Here is a 20,531-nt window from a genome sequence, read left to right on the forward strand (position 1 = left end):
GAACGCAAGGGAAAGCGAAACAGACCCGGAGACAATACATTTATATTGGGTACCTCTCAACTCTTATTTAGCACAGATAAATCCCTCTCCGGCCTTGTCGAGCTGACTGTACAGCTTTTTCCGACGGAAAGGAAAGGGGGGGGTGGTGGTGGTGGTGGTGGGGGGGGGGGGGGTGTGTGTGTGTGTGTGTGTGTGTGTGTGTGTGTGTGTGTGTGTGTGTGTGTGTGTGTGTGTGTGTGTGTGTGTGTGTGTGTGTGTGTTACGAATCACGTGACCTCCAGTTCTTCCTCTCTCCCCCCGTCCCTCCCGCCTCCTCTCTCTCCTAGTCACTAGGATTCGGGCGCTAGGAGACGACGCCAGCGTCTCTTGCCAGTTTGTTTCTTTGAGGCGCGGTTGAGGTGTTGGCTCTGCTGTTCGCCCCCTTCCTGAGCCGTGACTTTGTCCTGTCCCTCCGAGCGTAGCGCGCGGCCCCGCGGGAAGGCACCTGTCGTTGGAGACGGCCCAGCCCTGCAGCGTTCCTGGAGGCGCACGGTCGCTGCGCGACCTCGCGTGCGACCGCGCGAGGCCGACGGCACCCCGCCCTGTTACCCTGCAGGGGAGAGAGACCGTAACAAGGTTAGACAAAGTAATCACAGGTGGTGTGTCGAAGAAAATACAACAGTGAAACAGACTGAAAATAAAAAGCAGTATGAGGGAGGATAGTTTTCTCTGAGGAGGTTTATTTTTTAACCCGATGAACATATGCTGGTTAGAGTTGTGCAGGTTAAAAAGTGATACTTTAAAACATTTCAACGTTAATACAGATTTGAGGTAAAATAAACCGATAGAGAGAATTAGAATGGCCCCCGTCCCTCCGACCCATGAGTATCTCCGTCGTTAAGCGTGCGGTGTGGTGCCTGCTGCCGCGTTTCCAGGTATAGGGCAACGTTCTTCAGTGCTGTGCACGACAGGTTTTTTCTCTGTATATAGATGTGAAAGCGTGTGTGTGCGTGTCTGTATGTCGTGTCCCAAAAAATGCACACACAAATGTATATACACAGGTGATAGCTCAGTTTCGAAAAGGAAATGTGTTTTAATAAACACTGCTTTTGTAATTATTCAAAGTGTGCATGTGTACAATTTTGGGGGACACCACACACACACGCACACACAGATCTTATTTCCTTTTTAATGCCTGCATAGTATTTCATAGAGTAAATGTGCCCCCAGTCAATCGTCCTCTCCAAGGTGGGTCTTCAGCCACTTCCACCTTCTGAAAGTGGCGTGTGGTGCTCCGGGACTCACTTTTATTACAGTATTGCCGGAGGAGAGATTCCTAGAGTAGGTATCGCAGGGTCGAAGGATATATGCATTTCTTTTTATTTTGAGGGAATGTTTTGTGGAATTGAGACATGTCACTGGGGAAACCAGGAGGAATAACTAATAGCATCCCCAAAAGGGAACATTTAGTTTTTTAATCTAAAGCTTGGGGAAAATCCGAAAGAAGACTGAGTATTATAGGTGAATATGATTTCTGAAGAGGAAATCAGAAGAGAAAAGGACTGATGACATGACGTAAGGCAAACAAAATTGCTTATAAATACTGCTTCAATGAGCAACAACAGAAAGGGGGGTGTAGTCCATTATTTAAAATTTAGATCATAATGTGGAGCTTCACTTTGTCAAGAATTGTGTGATGAATTTGCTTCTGGAGTCCAGTATTTCCTTTCATATACTGGCATTTGTGTATCATGCATCAGTCTTTGTTGACTGGCCCTCAAACACTAAAACACAAGTAAATTTTCTGAAGTGTTTGGAGGATTGGAAAGAATCAATGTAATATTGAAGATAATAGAAGGTGGCCAGATACTCTCTGCATGTGGTGGTCAACCATCAGATACTTCCCTAGGCATTTGATGGAGGAGAGCAAGGAAAGTTTGACTCATTGTTGAGAAGGGAAGCTGAGCCCCTTTGACAGGTACCAGACTTTCTCTAACTTTCCTCTTTTCTTTTTTTAAAAATGTATCTTTATTGATTTCAGAGAGAGGAAGAGAGAGAGATAGAAGCATCAATGATGAGAGAGCCATTGATCGAGCCCACAACCCGGGCATGTGCCCTAACCAGGAATCGAACCCCGATCGCCTGGATCCTAGGTCAACCCTCAACCGCTGAGCCACACCCGGCCGGGCATAACTTTCCTCTTTTCTTTCTGAGCCCTAACCAGAATTATCATCTTAAAAAATTGCTTCATGGCAAAATTGACTTTTTCTGACACACACCTTAAAAGTCTTCCAGCCTGTCCCCTTACCGAGCCCCAAAGCTGCTTCCATATTTTTAGGTATTTGTTAGTTACAACAGCATCCATTCTTGGTAGCAAAATCTTTACTAATTAGGCCTCTCCAGGAAAACAGAACCAATAGGATTTATTTATTTATTTATTTATTTATTTATTTATTTATTTATGCATTTATGCATTTATGCATTTATTTATTTATTAAATGGACTCGGCACATTCAATTATGGAGGCTGAAAAGTCCCACAATTTGCCGTTTGCAAGTTGGACACTCTGGAAAGCAGGTGTGGTATAATCCAGCCTGAGTCAGGTCTTGAGAACCATGGGAGTGCAGAAGAAGACCGATGTACCAGCTCATCAGTCAGGTAGAAAAGGAATGAATTCTCTATTTCTCCTTCTGTTCAGGCCCTTAATGGGCCCTGAATGATGCCCACTCACATTGAGGAATCTGTTTTATTGAGTGCAGATTCAAACGTGAATCTCATCCAGAAATACCCTTATAGACAAACTAGAAATAATGTTTATCCAAATATCTTGGCACCCCATGACCCAGTTAAATTGATACATAAAATTAACCATAATGCCAGGCAGCCCCTGATCTGTTCTCTGTTTCTACAGTTTTGCTTTATCCAGAAAGTCATAAAACAGCATCATATAGTCTGTAACCTTTTGCATCTAGCTTTTTTCATGTAGCATAATGCATTTGAGATTCATGTTGTGTAGATCAATGATTTCCATTTTTATTTTTTTATTGTTGAGTGGTCCTCTATTGTATGGATAATCCACAGTTTGTTTATTCATTCTTTTGTTGAAAGATGTTTGTCCCCCCCCCCTCAGTTTTGGAAATTATGAATGTTACTGCTCTAAACATTCATTTGTAGGTTTTGTGTGAACATAAGTTTTATTTCTTTGGGCTAAGTACTAACAAGTGGGATTGCTGAGTCAAATAATATGTTTAATTTTTTAAAAAACTGCCAGACTGTTATCCCAGAGTTCTCTACCATTTTGCATTCCAATTAGTAATATAAGAAAGTTTTAGTTGCTTCACATCCTTGTCAGCATTTAGTGTTGTCAATATTTTATATTTTAGCCATTATGACAAATTTATAGTGGGATTTCATTGTTTTAATTTTCATTTCACTAATGACTACTGATGTTAGACATTTTTTCATTTTTGTCTCCCCCACCTGCTGCCTACCCCAAACAACTCCATAGAAAAATAGACAAAGAATATTAGCAGAATTGCAAATCCAATCACCTACAAACACGTTTTCAAAAGACAGTAAAGTACACGATACAGAAAGTTTGAAAACAAGGGCAGGAAAAAAATATAACAGAAAAATGCTGTAAATGAAATGTAGGTTTAACAATATTTAAGTCAGTATAATTTAGGGAAAAAGTTCTTCAAAGGACCAAATAAGTACTTTTATATTTTAAAGGATACATTCCATCAAAAAAATATGAATCATGAACATTTTATGATTTACCAATATAGCTTCAAACTACATAAAAAAAAAAGACTGATAGAAATGAAAGGTGAAACTGGCGATCACAAATCAGCTGATCAAGTTGTCAGAAAAGTAAAGATGTAGAATGTGTCAATAATACAATTAGGTAGATTGATCTAATTTACATACATACCCAACAGACAACATACTTTGCCCCCAAACACACACTGTAATATTCACAAAACAGACCATCATTTAGATCATAAAGATTTTATTTATTTATTTAAATTAAATTTATTGAGGTGATATTGGTTATTAAAACCATACAGATTACAAGTGTAGAACTATAAAAAAAGGACTATTTAAATAAATCCCCAATAGTAGATCATGCCAGCCATATTTGTTGACCACAGTTCAACAGAATTGGAAATTTAGAACAAAATAATTGCCAAGAGAACAATGAAGAAAACAAACCCAAATTATACATTTGGAAATTAAAACTTTTCCCTAAATGACTGAAGTTAAAGTATAATCAAAATAGAGCACAGCACTAATAGAAATAAATGATGAGAGCACTAACATCAAAACTGCAAAGAAAGCAATATTCAGAGAAAAATTTATATTTTTAAATGGCATTTTTTAGATGACAAAAGACTGAAAATTAATTAATTAGGCTTATATCTTAAGAGGCCAGAATAAGAATAACAAGATAAACCCAGTTTAGAGTTCTTTGTTATATTCTGCTGATGCTTAACAATGGGAGGGAACTCTTATTTCTTTGTTTTTGTTGATCCCTAATTTTTAATCCTAATATTTGGATAGATCCTCATGTTGCTTTTCTATCACACAGAGAAAATCCTGCCTATGGATTTTACTTGTATACAAAATATACAAATTAAAGAAAAGACTTTAATATCTAATGTAGCTGTGTCCAGTCACTAAGGAATGGCCATTGAGGGGCAGAAGGCTCTCTCTGGAATGAAGCTTTTTGGGGGCATCATTAGGTTCTAGGAATTAGTTTGAGAGCTGAAGGAGAATAAAGGGAAACTGTTGCTGCTTTGGATAGTAATATAAAGAGCTGTTGGTTTTTTTTTTTGTTGTTTTTTTTTAGTGAGCAGAAACATCTGTGTATATTATGTTAAATTAAGAGGATGTTTTCATTTACAAGATGAATTGTTACTGTATTTCATTGAGAATTACTGATTTTCCTTGAGAGGGCTGTATGTAAGTTTCCCCCAGGATTTTGCAAATGCTGAGATTGAGGAACTGTTATTTGAACCTCACACTGGAGAGCCTTCATTTGTCATGATGCACTGTAAATTCATTTTTAAGAACAAATCAGTATAGCATCCAACAACATATGACACGCAATAAGCTTTCTATTTTTCTTAAAATTTTTACATCAACCATTTAAAGCAAATAGAGTCAATGCTGGATTTACTTTTACCTGGACATCTGAGTCTCACCTGGCAGTTGTCCCAATCCTTCATTCTTTTACCTGATGGTACCTCTTGCCAACACCCACTACATTACACTCTGCTGTGAAAGTGGCCTGTGATTGTCAATTTCTTCTTTCTTCTTTGTTAGGATTCTTCTCCTTCCATATGATTCACACCCATCCTCTCAGAACAGAAGATATCAGTAAAATATTAGGAAGAAGATTTCACATCTCCTTGGGCTCAGTCACCATCCTTTTTAATATTTATTTATCTCCTCCCCTCCCCCAGAGATTTGGCAGTTATTTGTTGGTTGACCTTAATTTCAGGGCTCTGTTACCTCATATTACTTACTCAGAGTGAGAGATTAGAGTATCTGAGCTACTAGATTAATCTCAATTTGGGAAATAAATTATTTCATACAAACTCATAGACACTTATGTGTCAGAGGGATTACATTTACAATGGAAAAGAAATTCCTGATATATTGAATCAGTGACTCCCCATGACTTGTAGGCTAAAATCCAAGCTTCTCGACCTGGCTGAAAGACTGCCACTAAGTGTCCTGATTCATCTTTCTAATCTCTCTTTTTCTCACCTCTACTAACTTTACTATGGGTGTGGTCTCCTTAGCATTCCATGACGATTTTAGATCCATACTTTTATATAATGTTACTTTTATCTGAAATGCCCTTGTTTTTATTTTGCATACCTAAATACTCTCCGAGAGTCTTAAAACTTCTCAGTTCTCTTACATGAACACATTCTATGTATCTTCCTTCTTTTCTACTCAGAGCACTTAAAATTTGCTTTACCTTTCATTGGTATTTTATTATATAATTGCTCTTGAGTTGTTCCACGTTAATGCTTGATTTGCCTATGTTTTATGTTAACAGACATGCTCTTTGGAGGCAAGATGATATATTGTTCTTCTGGATATCATAATGCAATGAATGCTGCTGCATTGTAGGCCCCTAGTTACTTTTATTGATTGATGAATCACTAGTATGTAAATTACCTGGGAAAAGACCCCATATTCCTAAAGTCTTTAATAGTACTTACATACCAGAGGTCTGAGGGGATGAAGGTGGCCTCAGAAATACCTATTGAACATTATTCAGTTAAACTGTAACTCAAAAAATACTGATGTACCACATGGTGGCAGCAAAGGTGCGTCATTATTTTTGCAGATGTATTATACTTCAGTTTACCAGAAATTGTAATTATCCTATTAGCACATTGAAAAAATATTTTTAATGTCTGAGAAGCAAGCTTAGTGGAATATTATTGAATGAGTATTTTTTTTAATATAAGGAAATTTAAAAAATTTTGGATCTTTGTCTTTATTTACAAAGAAAGCGTCTCTTTAAATTCTAGAACTCCTCCATATTATTTTGGATTCAGATTCCTCTCCCCTCACTGACTTATTCCTCTCTACTATGAAAGTTTCATGAGCATTTGGCGCTGTCTTTGACATTTGGGTTTTGAGACTGGGGTCATTGGTGACTCACAGGATATTATGCTTTAGAGAATGTGGACCTATACAAATTCCAGCTGTTGATGGTACACGTAGTTCTTTTGCAGACAGGCTTCTTAGGCATGTTGCCGAGGTTTAATTTCCATGTATAAAGTCATACTTAAAGTATGTAAACTGAAACAGATGTTAGTACTCTGAGAATGCATTTAGTGCACGAAGGAACAGTTCCTTAGCCTCTGCTTCCACCCACACTTTATTTTGAAAGCCCTTTTGAATAGAAAAAGGCCTCTGGAGAACCAGAGAATCTAGTGTCTTTGACCTAATTAGCATGTAGCAATTCATTCCTGGGAAACAGTTGCCCCAAATAAAAGTTAAGTTCTGCTTTAAACTCCTTCCTTTATAACTATATGATTTTCTTTTCTTCCTTATAAGCTTTGTTCTTTAGTTGGGATGCTGTTTACTCTAATAATACAAGTTTTCTTAAAACCAAACTAGATCTTACAATTATCATTTAAAAAATAACTCTGAACTTTCATTTATTTGAAGATTAGTAGCCAAGGCAGATATTTGTGCAGCACCTACACACGTTTTCACTGCTGTGATGGCAGATGTTAAAGCATTATATATGAAAAAGTCTTCCAACATCTGAATTATGTTGGTGGTAGTTTATAAATAGAGCACAAATGATAATGTGCTTCCAATAATCCACCCCCCCCCAAAAAAGGTAGAGTTATTAGAAATAACATCTAATTACTTTCTTTGTATTTTCTTCCTCTGTCCTGTCCTTTCCTCTTTTCAAAGTTATTTGTTTAGGGCGTACCTCAGGTACTATGCTAGGCTCAAAATAGGAATTTTTATGGACAGATCCTGGTCTTAAGGAATAGTCAATGTAACTTAGAAAAGAAGCACAAAATAAAAACCTCTGACACCACAGAAGAGCCAACCCATAATTCTGGAGAACTAAAGAAGGCTTTACAGAGATGATATTGGATCTAGGCGTTGAATGATGGAGGGGAATTTCTCTAGGCAGTGAGAGGGGAAAGCAGATTTTGTAGGCAGCAGAATGGAATGGTTTGTGGAACATGAAGAACTCTGGTATGGTCTTCTTAACAGATACACATTGGTGGGGGGATTAGGTGATGAGAATAGAAAGAAGGGTGAGACCAGATTTAATTATGGCTAAAGGTTTGGAGATATAAATGTAAAATCTTTAATTAAAAATTAGTGATTATAGTTTTAAGGTTTTGATGCATGCTTTGATTATGATAAAGTTTTAATTTATGTTACTTCAAAGTGGTAATATATGACCTTTTTTCTGCATGGTAAAAATTAAGATAGATATCATAATAGCTGATATTCTTAAAGTCAGTGAGTTACCCTCTACATGTCAGTAAAATGCATCAATTAACTAAAAGTTTATGCAATTCCATATTTATTCACATAACGTTTGCTTTGTTATGTAAGCATAAAAAACCTCCTTGAATTTTTCTTTATATTTAATCATTCACGTGCATAGATATTTGGCTTTTAGATTAAGAAGCAGAGCTTTAGTGAAAAATGTATATAATGCATTTGTATAATTACAATACAGGTAAGTAATTATAATGTTGTATTGTAATTAATTAACTTGACCTTTATTAATGGCCAACTCGACTAAACAATAGCCCTAGTATATATTAAATGTAACAGAAATGATTGAATTATCAATATAGTATTTTCCTCAAAATAAAGCCAAATTTAGTGTTTGTGGAGAAACTGTTCAAAAATTAAATTCCATGTTATTTTGTCTAGCTTTTTGAATCACTGATGGAAGTGTTTCACTAGCTATTTTTAAAGATACATATTACTGTTTTTCTATTTTATAAAAATAAGTTAAATTTTCTACTTCTGGTTTTAATATTTATTTTATTCTCAAATCATACACTTTTGGTCTTGACACTACAGTCTTAGTTACATGGAAATAAGTGATGTTATTTGTTGGGGCGTATGTGGATATCTTTAAAAATGTTGGAAGTTTGGCTTGAGAATATATATATATATAAAGATATATATAATGTTTTTTATTGATTTTTTGAGAGAGAAGAAGGGAGAAGGAGCGAGAGAGAGAAACATTGACCAGTTGCCTCCCGTTTGCACCCGGACCAGGGATCAAGCCCACAACCTGGGCATGTTCCCTGACTGGGAATCGAAACCAGCAACCTTATGGTGCATGGGATGACACTCGACCAACTTAGCCACACCAGCCAGGGAGACATGATAATTTTTTAATGTATTTTATTTTTTCTGTTGGATCAGAATAAAACATACTTCTAAATTAAGAGGGAAGCATTCATATTGCTCTCTTCCATTTAATGCCTGACATTGAACTCCCTCTTTATTTTTCAGCCTGAATTGTAATTCTAAAACAAACAGATTCTAAGTGCTCTACTTTCCATTTTAAAATTTCCATCAAACTGTGGTCATGGAGTGGATAGAAAATTATTATGACATTCTTTAGGTTTGCTAGTCTGCTTGAGTGATTTCATAAATAAACAGTAAAGCTTCAGTAATTTCATTTATGAAAGCCACTTGAAAAAATAATTGGCTCTTAATGTCAGAAATAAATTCAATCCTATAAAGGAGTATTATAAAGATTTTCTTTTTATTTTTTACATTAAAATAATTCTATTTTTTGGATGAAGTGAAGCATTTTTAAAGAATTAATTGGTAGTTTTAATCTGAAATTTTGGAATTTCTTAAGGTTTCCTCACCTTCCAATTAGAAGTACAATCTAACTGTCATCTCTAGGACTTCTAAGAGACAGTATTAAGAAGAAACTAAAGATAATTTTCTTGTTTCATTACACAATACTGTGGAACAATGCTAACTGAGCAATTAGACTTCTATTTCTGATTTACTAAGGCAGTACTTTTCAACCTCTGTGCCACAAGAATGTTTAAAACATGCAACACCTGACTAATTAGTCAGGGGCATTGACCTCTTTTCCCTTAGATTGTTAAATAAAAAAATGACAGCCAACACAGCAATAGCCATTCAGTGTGAATGAATCAAAATTATACCATTTTTTTTTGTCAGATTGGCAAAAAATATATTTTTTGTGTGCCATAGAATTTTAGTAATTTGTATATGAGATGAAAAAGGTTGATAATCATTGTACTAGGGCCTATGTCCTAGAATTGAGTGGATTTATAAAAATCAATAAAATGTAAGTCTATTTTTATAAGTCTGTGAGCAGAATCTATCCTGTGACGTTTTGTAAGTGTAATTTTATGTCGAAACAATAAATAACAGTGACTTTTAGAAAGAAGCATATCACTAAACAAGAATAAATGCCACAAAGTGAAAATTTTATAAACAAAACTTCAAATAAGGGAATGGATTTGTGCTGCTTTTCAGGTAAATGACTGTAGTCATAAAAATTAAACTTGTAAAGTACTCAGATCATGGACAACCTCAGTTATTTCATTTTCCTTTGACTGTCTGGGCTGGGTTTCTACCACCAAAGTCAAGAGGATCAGTTGAATAAATAATCCAGTCCATTACATTAAAACACCTGATAGATTCACAGATATTCCTGGATAACACAGGATAATGTGGTTAAGTAATTGTGTCGGAATTTGCATGGAGTGCCTTTCATCACTACACACCACTGTGGTTCAGTTCTACATGAGGTCAAGGAAATAGCAGAGGTGGTGATTGTGTCTTGTATGGCTTTTGTACAGTGTTTAGAAAGATGATTTTAAGTAAGGCTGGCAGTCAAAAGATAAAATAGTATGTATGAATCATGGCATTTTAATTTTTATTATATTCCAATATCTTTATTTTAAAAATCCTTATTATATTTTTTGAGATGTAATTGACATATAGCACTGTGTAAGTTTAAGACATAGAATGTGTTGATTTGGTGCATTTATATCATATTCCAGTTTAAAGAATGACTATTAAAGGTCACTATGGTCACAGAGTTTTATTCTTTGGGTTGCTTTCCTTTTTATGATTTATATCCTGTGGTCTTTAGGAAAGTATTAAGAATTAATAGTTAGGTTTTTCTTTTTAAAAGAAAAAGCTTTATTGAGGTATAATTTACCAATAAAAATTCTATACATTTAAGGTATACAGCTTGATGTTTTGATTGTCACACATGTTTTTAAGAGTGTGACTATAGTATGCCAGCTTTAGTTACATAGTAATGCTAGTAATGCTAATCTATGTACTTTCTTTGAACATACAATCTGAGAGGTGAAAAGGAAAACTGTGTATGTCCAGGCATTATGGTATATAATACAATGACTAGGATATTAATGTCTGTGGGATAGAATTAACTTACCTTTAGCTTCAGTTTGAGCTATAGCCTCTTATTTCAAATAACTTAGTATTATTTTTACTCAGATTTATATTCATTTACCTTTGTCCTTCACTTAGAAACAACAATGGCTTTTTGACTTGAAATGTATTCTTTGTGCTAAATAAATAAAATTATAAACAATTTTTTACACCCCTCCCTATATTAGAGTGGATTTCATCTTGATATTTATTTATTTATTTATTTATTTATTTATTTATTTATTTATTTATTTATTTATTTTCTAATAAAACTTTTTATTCTATCAGAAAGTAGAGAGAATTAAATATAAACAGTTTTATTTAAACCCAACTTTATTCCTATTTTGCAGGTTGCTTTAACCCTATTTTTACATCAGTTATTAAATGGTGATATTTTCACAAATATGAAACAACTGAGCTGAAGTTATCTATACCTACAGGATTATTCTGCATTTAATTTTAATGTACAAAGGATGAAAAGATTATATAGATATAAAACATATTCACAGATGGCACCAACTTGGAATTCTATCCAACCAAATGACTATGTGTGAGGAAGAATAACAGGTTTTTTGTTTTTAAAAACATCTTTATTGATTTCAGAGAGAGGAAAGGAGGGGGAGAGAGATAGAAACATCAATGATGAGAGAGTCATTGATCGGCTGCCTAGCCCGCAACCCAGGCATGTGCCCTGACTGGGAATCGAACCCCGATCTCCTGGATCCTACGTCGATGCTCAACTGCTGAGCCACGCCCGGCCGTCATAGTTTTTAAAAAAGTAAAATAGAAAATCACAATAATAGTAACAGTTTATTGAGTGCCCACTATGTGACAGGGACTTTACACATACATAGTTTGTATCTTCAATCCTTCCAACAATCCTGCAAAGTAGTAGTAATATTCCTATTTGCAGATGAGAAAACTGAAACTTATAGAAAGGTTAAATAGTGCGCACATCTCCAGTCTTTAAAGTGTTAATGACACAGACTGAGATCTGTGTGCCTCCACATCCCCAGGGTCTGAAACTGCTTGGACCATAGTAGGTGCCCAATAAATGCAAAGGAAATAAAATCCTGTCCTATTTTCATTCCATTAAATTGGAATTCAGTCAAGAAAATTGATTAGAGAACATGCATACAAATACATTTGAAATGAACTTATGTCCCTTAATTATGGATTTGGAATTTTATTCATGATAACTCGGGTCTTTGGATTTTGAGTTGACAGCTATCTAATTGTACAATTAGACAAAGCACAGTGGTGGAAAGTATGCAGGAGTTGGGAGTTAGGTTCAGCTAAAATCTTGGTTCTATGCTTTATTTAACCATCTTGATATTTAAATTGATCACGTGAATCTGGATCTAGGGGTCCAGGTAAACAGAACCAGCCAATTCAGTTGTGGTTTGAATAGCCTTAGGTAATGCATTCTACTTTCGTCATCAAAAATACTGCATCCAAACTTAGCGGAGGATCTTTAAACTACCATAACAAGATCTGGAGTTTAAGTTCCTGTTACTGGAAAGGCAACCTTAACATTTCCCTTTTCCCAGAAAATGAAAAACAGAGAAACCCTCATTTCTTTACTACTTGTCAACTGTTACAGATGTCTTAAAGCAAAGAAAATGGAGAATGTGTTTGCTCAGTACAACAGTGCTAGTAAAGAAGCGTCTTTCTGTAGTAGTCCTGCAAGTTAATTTACTTGTTGCTTTAGAAAAAAATATCATTTCCATTAAAATTATGTCTCTGGGTAGGTGATTCATAAACAGAGGACCTGGAAGTGGAATCTGTCTCTTGAGTCCATTTACATTCTTAATTATACACAGTTGCTGTGTTAATGAAGGATTTTGGATTTTTCAAAGGCAGAGAGTCTTGTCTTTTGTGATTAAAATGTTAGAGCGTAGTCACATTAAAACAATGCCAAGTAATATAATAGCTTAGAAAGCTGAGTTTTGAAAAAGGTGGATATCCTTTTCAAGGTGAACCTTTTTTAGTTATTTCGAACTCAGCTTTTAGCACGTTTTAAAAACATTTCTTTTGATGCAAAACAGCTGTAGCTATGTTTTGAGTGATGTCAACATTCCCCTCCACCTCCTCCTCATTCTTCCACTTTCCAGGCTAAAGGCAAAGGATTTAAAAACTTTGCCGTTTTTTCTTATCACACACTTCCTACAACTGTTTACCTTTTTAACTAAACACTTTATAAGAAAACTTTTACAGAGATGGAGTTTGAACAGTTACTTGAAGCAAATAACCTAAAAATGGTTGAAAAACAATAGTTTTGAAAAAAATTTTAGTATTAAATCTTAAAACACCTTAACAAATTTTCACTGCATTTTCTGCTTTGGAAGAACGTGGCCAGCACAGATGGTACAACTTAATACACACTCAATAGATATCTGGGTTAAAACAGGCAAGTCAATTACAATTATTTTTTCTCTGAGTTTATAGCAAGTGATCCTTTCAGTGTCTTCAACTCCTATAAATTACAGCTCCATCTTTTTCAATTTTGTGGTAATTTGTCAATGGGCTCTTTGCCTGAACAATGTTATGATCTTGCATCATCACTGGTGAACTTCCCACACCTTAGAAACTGAAGTATCAAATTAATAGCTGTTTATTGGCATCTTGTATTTGAATAACATCATGTGCAAGTGGCTTTTAATATATAAGTAATGCAGTCTAAACCAGTTTTCAAACAGTTTTCCTAGTCACATGGCTAGAGGTAAGTGCTGGGTCAATCATGTTTAGTTAGAGAATTTTTTCCATATAAAAAATTTCTTATAAGATCTCAAGGAGTGCGTTTTCTGGTGGAGCTTATTAGTAGGGGGAAGAGCTTGATTTTAGACTAAGGAGAAGTACAAGGATAAGATTGTAATTTGTGGTAGGAATATACACTAAAACAGATTTTTAAAGATTTTAGCAATAAAAGCATTTTGATGGTCTTGGAAATTTCTGAACTTAGTCAAATTTTAGTACTGCCTGAGATGATACTATCTCAGAGATGGAATCTACCACCTCTTTGTTTTATTTGTCAAATATGTTGTTACCCCATAATACAATAGTTAGGACTGCATTGGCAGTTTTTTATATCCTTCTGTTTTTCTTTCCAGGTTTATATGGAATTTCGAGGGGTTGAATTAAGCTCAGTGTCTAAACTTTTTATGTATTTTATAACGGTACATAAAAGTAAAAATGGTTGTATACATTTTAATATTAAATTTAATATTAAATTTGCTCAAATTATTTTACTTTTAAAATAGTAGGAACAGAGGAATATTATTGTGTTAACATGGCAAAGAAATACATTAATAAAGGATAAACTAATATCTCAATTGGATATTAATAACTTACCTAGACTAGTTACCTAATGGGAACACCATTTCAATATGATGTGAAACTTAGTAATATTGAGACACAGAAATAATGTAAGGAAAACATATTCATTTAAATGGAAAGGACTAGGGGGCAATTAGCAATAGCATCAACAAAAACAAATTAAACAATTTTACCATGTAGAGTGAGCTAATGTGATATAAATCATTTTTAAAGCAAGTTTTAATATTTTCTTTTTGATATTCTAGAAATAAGAAAGAAGATTTAATGAGTAGCATACCTAAGAAGGCCTTTTAAATCCCTCTTCTCAGAACAAACAACCCTGTTCTGTATACTAGTGTGAGAAATCTGGTGAATGGCCTCTGAGAATAGTACGTTTAATGTATCAGATAACTACTTTCTCTTCTTATAAGGGAATCTAGAGTAAATTATACCTAGCACATCAACTCTTCTGAGACACTAGACTGCTATTTTGTTCATATATCACCTTGTTCACCCTGGTTCTCTCCTTTGTGATCCTGATCAATCAGCATTTGTCTAAGGCATTAGCAAATTAATTTCTCTTATTTAATGGGAGCATTGGGTTCTCATTTTAAGTTTATAAGTGTCAGTGACCATAGCTACAAATCAGAGATGTCCTCCATAATTCTCACTGCCATACAGCCTAGGAACCTGTGAAACTCCAGCATTAAACTATATGAGTTCCCCATATAGTGTGTCTGTCAGATGCTGTGCATGGAAAACAGGATTAGGAGGTGTTTTACCATTCTACCTCCATTTCAGATTACACCTCAACACCATCTTAAAAGATCCAGAGCATATGAATCTTAGAGCATTTGTTACTTTCAAAGTAGTGCTATTGCTTTTGATACATTTAAAAAAATAAGTAGTTTTAAAAAATCTTTGAAAATAGCAACCACTAATTTCCATGGCTAATAACTTACCTTTAAGTCAACTTTAATAAACTCACATTTAAACTAAACAAACCTGTTGACCAAAGGAAGAACTTTACTATTTTAAGAAATTAGCATCTCACCTCACAGTGACAGTTTTTAGAACATGAAAATAGTTCAGTTTTAATGAATTCCAAAAGTAAATTACTGATGCCTTATTAATTTGTTATAAATAATTTACTAAATAAATCAGGCAAATGGATTCTAAGTACTGACTACCTGTTTTTACCTTTGATCTTTTCTTTCATTCATTTAGACTGTAGAGTGAAGACTACAGTTTGGAACTGATGGTTGAGATCACTAACCTTGGGATATAGGTGAGCATAGCGTACACCGCATTTTCTTGTGACTTTTGAGCAGGGCACCCACTGTGTTGTATAGCTTTCTTTCATATTAAAAAAAATTAAATTACAGTTTACATTCAGTATTATTTTGTATTAGTTTCAGGTGTACAGCATAGTGGTTAGACAATCATATACTTTATTTATGTTCCCTCTGATATTTCCAGTACCCAACTGGCACCATACATAGTTATTACAATATTATTGACTGTATTTTCTTTTTAAAAAAAATATATTTTATTGATTTCAGAGAGAGGAAGGGAGAGGGAGGGGGAGGGGGAGGGGGAGGGAGAGGGAGAGGGAGAGGGAGAGGGAGAGGGAGAGGGAGAGGGAGAGGGAGAGGGAGAGGGAGAGAAACATCAATGATGAGAGTCATTGATCGGCCATCTCTTGCATGCCCCATGCTGGGGATCGAGCCTGCAACCCGGGCATGTGCCCTGACTAGGAATCAAACTGAGATCTTCTGGATCATAGGTGGATGCTCAACTGCTGAGCCACGCTGGCCAGGCTAACTGTATTTTCTATGCTTTACTGTACATCCCCATGACTCTTTTGTAACTACTAATCTGTACTTCTCAATCCCTTTACCTTTTTCACCCAGTCCCCCAACCTACCCCTCACCCCTGAGCCACCTACTCTGAGAACCATCAGTCTGTTTGGATAGCTTCTTATCCCAACTTTTAATGCTTGGCTTTTCTCTGTCTGTAGCCCTTACTTCATGACCTTATTTCCCTCCTTCCTCCATCCCAACCTTATGGCCATGCCTTGCTAGGCAGCAGCAGCTGGATTTGACTTGATTCTCATTAATTCTAAGTCATCTTCTGCTCCATTCTTTTGAAGCCTTTTCTGCATTAGTATGTGTGGGCAACCAAGTTAATGTTTACTCTTCAATTCTGAAAAAAATTTGCTAAAAAATTTGGTAGTTTCAATAATCTTGGCTTTATTTTTAAAAATAAATATTTTATTTATTAGACCTTTTTTTGTCTTACCAACGTTTTTGGTGACTCTCAAGTCATACCACTTAGGTATGTTCTGCTGTGACTATGCATGTCTTGGCTTGAAGGACAAGCCATCTTGGCATATGTTTTTGTGGTTTGTGCTGGTGAACTCCTCGGCCTGATGCTGCTAAGATGGTGAGTTGGTACTTAAACACAGAGTCATCCTCTGGGCATCTGTTTTACAACATTATGTTCTATTTAAGCAGTGTTTTGGGCTTGGCTTGCCAGATTTTGGGCAGGCCCTAGAGATCCAGGAAGGCCATGAGAACTCATTTCTGTTCCAAGACCCAGTCATCTTGTTCATTAGAGTGATAGACTAATGTGCTTCTACTGACTAATGTGTTTTCACAATTCAGAATGCTTCACAGTATTACCAGGTTTTATGAAATCTAATGAGAGACAAAATGCGTTGATAGAATATAGTTTCTTGATGCAATAATATCTTCCTTCCAGACTTCAGATATATTTAGAATTATTAGGAACTCATTAATGCTGACAGGTCATTAGAAGTTAACATTTCCCATTGCAGTGATGTTCGGTTTAGATTGGAATAACATTTGTTTTCATTAATGACTCAATTAATGATCTCAATATGTATGTGGTTGAGGTGTAGGGATTAGGAGCTCTAGCTGATTGTATTTTCTTCTGAGAATACAACAGGAATAAGTAATAATGTAAAAGCCCCTTTACAAATGTCAAATGGATCATACATATGGTTATAAATCCAAATTGCTTTTTTCCAATTTAAAATTTATTGAGTTATTTTGTGCTAAAGACGGGACTGACAGTATAAATTTGGGCATTCTAAACACACCAGAGCAGGTAAAATCTCTGAAGGAGAAGGTAAAAATTATCTTGGAAAAAATTCCTAGAATCTTTACCATGTATTTCCATGATGCTTTTATTAAAAAGTGTTTTTTAGCATGATGAATAAAATGTGTCCACATATTGTGTTTCCATATTTCTCTATGCATATCACTTCCCAAAGTAATTTTTTTATCCTCACTGGAGGATATTTTTTTTTATTTTTGAGAGAGAGGAATGGAGAGGGAGAGAGAAAGAGAAACATTGATGTGAGAGAGAAACATGGATCGGTTGCCTCCCATATGCGCCTGACGGGATCGAACCCGTAACCTGTGTATGTGCCCTGACCAAGAATTGACCACACGGCCCTTCAGTGCATGGGACGATGTACCAACCAACTGAATCACACTGGCCAGAGCGGTAATTTTTTGAAAACTTCCCCAAAATAACATAGGATTATCGTAGAGTCATAAAATATTAGAACCAGAAGATATCTGATTTACAGTATTAAATCATAGCTGTTTGATGTAACTTGATATAGGATGTTTGGAATTTTTCAGTGGTTCTTCCATTAGCATTTCCTGGGATCAGAACTGCCTAAAGCACTGGGAATAATCTTATACCCTGCTGATTAGCATCAGTGCCTAGAAAGAAAAGGTACTTAGAGAATGTTTGCAGAATGAATGAATGAGAGAATGAATGAATGGAAGGGAGGAAATATATGGGATGGACTCAGGTGCTATTCTCTGCTCAGCATTACTTAATTAATATCATGGAAACAAAGGGAGCATAATTCCCTTTTATTTGGTGAAGGCACTAGGCTCCTAGATCTTAATTTTATGTTCCTCTTCCTTAAACTTATATGTCTGCAATTTATTTTTTATACAATGAATTTTTAAAAACAAAAATCATATGTCACACATCTTTAAAATCTCCTAATGCTTTTTCATTGTAGTTAGTACAAAATCCAACCATTTATCATGACCTATAAGTACATGCTTAGTCTGACCCTTGCCCACTCACCCAATCTCATCCCCCACGGCTCTTTTCCTCTCACACTGCATGCTAGTCACATTGGCCCTCTTTATGGTCATAGCTGGTTTTCACTTCAGGATCGTTGCACTGACCGTTCCCCCTGCCTGGAAGGCAGATCTTCACATTCCTGGCTTCTCCCCATCATTTAGTTCTCATCAAAGGTCACCTCCTTGCCCGGCCGGGCGTGGCTCAGCGGTTGAGCATCGACCTAGGATCCAGGCGATCGGGGTTCGATTCCTGGTCAGGGCACATGCCCAGGTTGTGGGCTCGATCAATGACTCTCTCATCATTGATGTTTCTGTCTCTTTCTCTCCCTCTCCTTTCCTCTCTCTGAAATCAATAAAGATATATTAAAAAAAGAGAAAAGAAAAAAAAAGGTCACCTCCCAAAAGATGCCTTCTTTGATCATCCCACATATTTCATGATGCTCCCAGGTCAGTCTCTGTTTGTATACAGAAGTAAAGTATGATATCTTCCAGGAGAGCCATTACTGTGGTGCCCTCAGTGTCTAGAACAGCACAAGTTGAATGAGTAAATGCTATATATTTTTTTGAGGTATAGTGGACATATGACATTGTTAGTTTCAGGTGAATGCTGTATTTTTTATTACATTTTTAAAATGCTCTATCACAAAGAGTCAGGAATGAACTTTAAAGATTGACCTTGCTCCCTCTGTGCTTTATGCATACATCTATAATTACCATATTATATTCTAGCACTTTATAAGCCCATGTTATTCACCAGTTGTAATCCCTAGGGGAGCAGAACCTTTTGTATCTCATGGTTTTGGATGTACCAGGAGATTTTAGTATGTTAGTTTGGAGAAGGGAGTCTTAAGTTTATTAGACAGCTATTATGCAACATAGAATGAAAGCAGATTTTTACTTTCGGGTTGTATTTATTTAAGGGTTAAGAACATAGAACTTAGACTTATGTAGGCGAAGGAGTTAGGGAAATAAGAGGAGAGCTGACCTCCTTTTTCGCCTGGGGATTGGTGGACAAAAGGGATAGCAAGAGGGAAAATATGGAGTCAAATATGTGTCCCGATTTTCCCTCTCTTGGCTTTAGCCTAGGTTGAAGGAGTTTGGGAAGTTGATGGCATATCAATGGCATGCAACTGTTCCTTGCTCCCCTAACTAGGACTCAGAGAGGCTATTGAAGTGGGGAGACCCTGACCGATGTGGAGAGGGGAGAGGGTTGGACACTAACATGAGAGACAGTCAGGGTGAGGTGATTCCACAAGAGGGGCTGAGAAAACACCATCACACCAGGGAATGGATGGAGGCAGCAGGGTAAACCAGAAGTCTGAAGCAAGTAAGAATTGAGGAAAAGCTGAGTTGGCAAAAGGAAGAAGCCAATTTCTTCTGGGAACAAAATCCTAGCCAAAGGAGTGGACCATAAATTTGCTGCTCATAAATTGCAGCAACAGAAATCAGTGGGGCAAACCGTAACCAGGAGGACAAGGAACTTCAGTCTAGAGACTAGCAGATGCCAGTGCAAGGACTGGCATGAAGCTGGAGGCCCCTTCACCCCAATACCAGGAAAATATTACACCTAAAATGGTTGTAACTTTATGGAGGGTTGGGTAGGAGGAGGCTCTTATGACACTGAAGTTTTTTATCCAAATGGGAGACTGAGCATTACTTAAAGGGACTGTTAAATGACCAGTTTGAACTGAAGATCTCTCTATGTCTCTATCTGTATCTCTAATATAACTTTACCTAAACTGCTAGGTATTAGATAAACAAGAAACAGATTGGCTTCAGACAAAATAAAGAACTTAAGTTTTTGCTGGACATAGGGTTTCAATTTCAATTACATTTTAAATGAACCTGTTTTGCTTGATGGGCTGCAAGAGGAGAATATTGGCCTAGAAGCTCTCCAAGGCCCCTTCTTGCTTTGAATGTTAAGGTTTCAGCACATTTTCATTATTTGTCAAACTCCTAAAGCAACCTCCTTAGAGGTCTCCCTACTTCCTGTACACTTTCCTTCAGTACCCTCTCTCTCTCCAGTGTTGGAGCAAGAATAAACTTTCTCAAATGGCTCTTTATTCATGCAATGCTCTTGCTCTGAAGCATACTCTCTTGAACAGATGAAAACTCCTTTTAGGG

The 20,531-nt window shown here is 36.1% G+C and overlaps 1 protein-coding gene across 1 annotated transcript in view; it reads left to right on the forward strand.

Annotated features, from left to right (window-relative positions):
- Positions 1 to 15,510: 15,510 nt before the first annotated feature.
- Positions 15,511 to 20,531, forward strand: part of COL5A2 (collagen type V alpha 2 chain) — a 254,405-nt gene continuing 249,384 nt past the window's right edge. Inside the window, exon 1 of the mRNA XM_081142182.1 lies at positions 15,511 to 15,559. The gene's annotated coding sequence lies outside the window, so the exon portion shown is untranslated. The remainder of the gene's footprint in view (positions 15,560 to 20,531) is intronic.

This window comes from Miniopterus schreibersii, assembly GCF_964146895.1.
Source record: "Miniopterus schreibersii genome assembly, chromosome: 7".
NCBI lineage: Eukaryota > Metazoa > Chordata > Mammalia > Chiroptera > Miniopteridae > Miniopterus > Miniopterus schreibersii.